The sequence below is a fragment of the Anser cygnoides genome, chromosome 5 (assembly GCF_040182565.1).
Source record: "Anser cygnoides isolate HZ-2024a breed goose chromosome 5, Taihu_goose_T2T_genome, whole genome shotgun sequence".
NCBI lineage: Eukaryota > Metazoa > Chordata > Aves > Anseriformes > Anatidae > Anser > Anser cygnoides.
The window spans coordinates 38,552,652-38,557,555 of NC_089877.1; the positions used below are offsets into that span (position 1 = coordinate 38,552,652).

Sequence of the window (4,904 nt, forward strand, 5' to 3'; positions counted from 1 at the left end):
TTTTCCCCTCAAAAAACAAATAAAACAGACATGCCTGCATTAGCATCAATATGCAAAAATGCGCACATCAACCTCCGCAGGCACCACAACGAGCTGGATCTCCAGGCGTAACCCAGCGAGGGTAAAACAATCCAGGTGGTCCTTCAATGCACAGCGCCAGAGCTCCAGCAACTGCAGCCAAGGGAAAGATACAGTAATCACATCATAACGCACTGCCTGGATTGTTTTATCGAGATTAGGAAATAATATTCTAATTAAAAATAAAGAGCTGGTCCACGAGGACATGGCCGCGTATATGACATCACTGGTAACCTCCTGAGCACGTGCGTTACAAGCAGACAAGGTTCCTCCACGTTTCACTTCATCTGACACTTAAGGCAATAATTCATTTCTTAACTCTAGCTGAAGACACACAATTTTATGGGAACCACAAATCAAGGCTCTGCATGTTTTAAAGGCTGACAGTATTATTTTTTTTTCTAATAAGATTTCTTCTTTGATTAAATAGTCTTTATTTGCAAAGAAAAGTGAAGAGAACCATCATGTCTGCAGCAAAATGGTTACGTAGTCACAGCGAGTCCCTACAATAATACTTGACAGTTGTGCACTTTTTTTTTTGCATGTGTTGCAAGAATAGTTGAAGAAAACGGGAAAAAAAAGAAACCAAAGAAATGTACAGTAAGCCATAGAAAACAGGAGAAAAATGATGTTACAGAAAATACAAGTCAGAGGAAATATTTGGACAGCCAGAGAAATGTCATCACGCAGTAATGGCATCAGCCTACAAGTGTTTTGCAGCAGTGTTATAGCAGTAGGTGTAACAGTGACCCACTTAGGCCAAATGACGATAGGAAACCGTACCTTGGAGAGGTCCCATTGTAAATAGAGAGGTTTGCGTTGCACAGGACTGGTCTGGAATTCTTGACAAGACAAGCAGCAAAAACAGACTCTCCCAGGCTCCTGGACTCCAAGTGACACCGAATGACATGTGATAGGAGGGTTGGAAAAAAAAGTCAGGATAAATGGAATGAAGATTGGAGCAAATACATTTTTAAAAGCCTTCTGGAAAAACAGAGGTCTGCACAGGGCCTTCCAAAGTATCTGCCCATTCATGCAAATCAAGAGGATGTCAGGGTCTGTTCTACGGCTTCTTTAATCCAGTTATATCAACTTGTCTAATTAAAAAAATGTCTCTCCTCAGAGCCTTGCCAAGGAAGAAAGGTAACCTCCCCACAGCTATTTCTGAAGTGCTTTTAAAGCCTCTAGTAACCTCAGGCTACTCGGTACAGCTACCTGGCACGTAACATGGTCAGTTATGGCAGACTCTTTGTTAGCAGTAGCAACACCAGCCTATGGTTATTTGTAGTCTAGACAGAAAGGCAATGGGAGGGGACATAAGCAACCTATCTTGCAAGCAAACTCTGAAGAAGCCATCTTCAAGGAGAAGACACTGCAGGGCATTACCGTAGCAGGAAGGACAAAAGCCGTGAGCTGTTTCCTTTCATTACTCATCCTTTCTCACCACGTGCCACCGCAGTTACAATTTTCCCCGTGGCAGAATTCCTGGCCAGTGCTGGCAGTGACGTAGAGCAGGGTGGTTATAGTCACACAGATTTACTCTGAAAGAAGGCAGCTGCTGTGCTGTGCTGGAGAGCCTCGTCCCATTCCACACGGATGTCACTATGGATGTTCAGCACATTCCCTTGTCTACAGCAGAACAGGTACAAAGGCACCAGACACTCCCAGGCACCAGAAGAGTCAGGACAAGAACTCAGTGCTTTGATCTGTCCCACCCCTCCAGATCCCAATGACACGTACCACACTTTGTGATGCCTTCCTTCCCACAGAACATCCCATTTTCTGCTTGGTTGCACGCTCTGCTGCTGCATGCCCTCTCTTGCTTGGCTAGACAAGGAACCAATTAGTTAAAGCAATGAGCTGAAACAATTAGGCAACTTGTTCACCTAACCCAAGAGCCCCGACCAGTACAACGGAATGAGCTGAAAACTTTGAAGACAGACAGAGATGTAAGAAAGATCACAGCATTTCTTACCCAACCTTTCTCCTGGGATCAGAGGGGACAGTTGTGAAACATATCAGAATTCTGTTTTCTTCTTTCCTTCTGTCTGAGGGCTTAATTTTTATTGGGATGGTGTTGCAAACAAGCCAGCTAGGGGCTTCAGGAAATGTCTCTATCCCTGATCCCTCACAAACAAGCCCAAACATTCTTCAGTTGGTCTTTGGAAATTAGCTGAAGCAAAGGGACTCGAACTCTGATGCGGACATGGTTAAAAACTGTAAGAAGCTTCCTAGACTGGAATGGCACCTACAGGCTTAACGTATTTACATTAATCAAGATTCAATCAAAGGCTTATTGGCACTCTAGGTCTGTGCTCCTGCATTACAAATAGCAATCGAGATTTCTGGGAAGGTTTAGCCAAGGCCTTAGCATAACTTGCAGCTACAGTACAAAAATACATAAACCATATAAGGTTACATACTTCATTAAATGTTAGCAATATGCTTAAGACTAAAGCTATGGCATGCACTTTATATACAATTTTGATTGTCTATAATCCGTGTCAACACAGCTGTGCTACAGACCTCCTAAGTCACTGTTAGCAAGTCCATCTGCTTCACTGAACTGTGTCTAGTTTTCAAATAATGGCAATTTCTTTAACATTTTATGATTCCTTACTGTGAAAACTGCCTCTTGCGTGAGCCAGTGTCAAAATCTGACTAATGTTGCAAACCGTGTGGTGCAATGTGATTTTGTTGGCAGTAGGAGAAACATAAAAATGTTAAGACACTTCGCAAAAGTTTCAAAAAGGAGTCACTGAATAAATCTTTTAATCTCAAGTAGCACGTACTTCATTACATCAGCATTTTTCAAGGAATGTTCCTATTGTCAATGAAAATTAGCTCCAAGAATTTGAAAGCATGAGGACTTAACAAGGGAACCCAAATCCCAGAATTATGGCTTTTGTGTCAAGCAATCTGTAAAATACCAGACTTCTGAAAAACTGGCTCTTCCTCTCTACAAACACAAGCCTTTACTACCCCAGTATGACCAAAGCAGATAATCTTTACAGGAAGATTTTTGATAGCTCTTAGAAAAATGTCATCACGCCCATCTGTTTTGCTCTGTACTATATCCACAGAAACTCCAGTGGAAGAAGGAAGACGGCACAACATCCCAACACCAGTAAGAGGACTGAGGCTTGGATCCTTAATTCCCATGCTAGGCTCCCTACATGCCCTACAACAATCGGCGCTTATTCAAGGTTAGCAGAAAGGTGTAACGGAACACTGCATAAAGCAGGTTGTGACTTGCCTTATAGAAAAGTCAGCATTTCTCCATAACAACAAGAACTTCAAATAACTCAGTCACATAAGACAAGAGGCCATGTAGCTGTTGCCTCTTAAAATTACCCTTTATTTTACAAGCTGAAGAACAAATCCAGCCCATTTGCAGACTCAGCAATGACCGTGGCCACTTGCCCTGCCTGATATATGGGCACTAGCTAGTGGCGTAGGCGTGCTCCTGGAGACATTCTGCTGCATGACTTACTGTGTGCTTTTTGGATTTTGCTCTGCTCCTTACAGGAAGCCTAGACATTTGTACCTCCAATAGACACTTTCTCGGTTATTATTTCAAGCAGAATGAATAATATCTGGCCAGCTCACTGCTCAGCCAAGAGAACCAAGCAAAGTGATGGGGGTGAGTCAGCAGCTCGGGCTATTGCTCATAAGTGGATACCGAGCTTACATCTCAGACCAGCGTAACACATGCACGGAGGTCTGTCTTCCTGTGCCACGTGCACAGTGGGCTGATCATTACTAAAGAGGCCTTTTTCCTCGCCAAGAACTAACCTTCAGGGTGACCTAAGTTCTCCTCTCCGTGTGAAGGCCGAGGCAAAGCTGTCAGCTTCACAGCCTGGGAGGAGGTCGGGATACATGGGGACTGCCACCCATAGAGCATTCGCTGGGGTGCTTCAGTCACCTCTCTGCTCTCTATTTCCTTGTGCTAAGCAGAAAGGATGAAGTGAGGAGCACTCCACGCACAACTAAACCTCCACAGCCCTTCGCTGCTCTCCTTGGAAAAACGGGGCACAGCAGAGGCCCTCTTCCCTCCTTCACCCCACTGACTCACCACGGGGAGACATCCCAGCCTCCGAGCCGTGCCAGGACTGATGTCATGCTCGGAGCAGGAAAGCAGAGGCCATTGCTCATACCTGCTTCCCAGCACAGCTGTCAGGTGTGCCGATACAGTCCATTGCCACATCTGCTCCATCACACTCGGAGCTCCGCTGAAGGCACAAAGAGCCAAACCAGACCATTCAAAAGTGATAATTCAGGAAATAAACTATTTAAAAGGGCCCGCTTCTCTCCCATTCTGTTCTTCTAGTTTCTCTACTCCCCTCCCACGGTAATAAATCCATCTGTAATTTTCCTTGCACTGACACTCTGGATACCCAAGGCAGACATTTCCTGCTCCCGTCAAAGGTGAAAGCACCCAAATCTCCTGCAAGCCATAAAGGCACCTCACCTAAATGCTTTTGCAGTTCTCAGAAAGCCAATGTACTTGGAGTAACTGGAAAGACCTTGACCTGGATGCAAGGGCCCAGTGGTACTGCTCAGGCTGGGATCAGAGAGAGGCAGAGGCAGCGCTCCAAGAGGACTACGCCGTGAGCCAAGATACACACTGAGACTTGGGACCTGTTTTAATTATTGTTTCATTTCTTTCACTGCTCAGGAACATGTAACAAGCTGAAATGTGCGTTGTGCCTGTAAACATTTACTTTCTTTCAGTCTTGTGCAATGCTATGTCTCATTCTCTTGGATGGTGCCTGGAATGCAGGAATAGCCATAACACAGCGGCCGAGCAACCAGCGACTGAGCTG

At 44.8% G+C, this 4,904-nt stretch overlaps 1 long non-coding RNA gene across 1 annotated transcript; it reads left to right on the forward strand.

Moving 5' to 3' along the window:
* Positions 1-1,889: 1,889 nt before the first annotated feature.
* On the forward strand, positions 1,890-4,223 carry LOC125183122 (uncharacterized). Its single transcript, XR_007164335.2, has 3 exons — positions 1,890-2,027; positions 3,162-3,284; positions 4,036-4,223. It is a non-coding gene; the product is annotated as an uncharacterized lncRNA (long non-coding RNA).
* Positions 4,224-4,904: the final 681 nt, after the last annotated feature.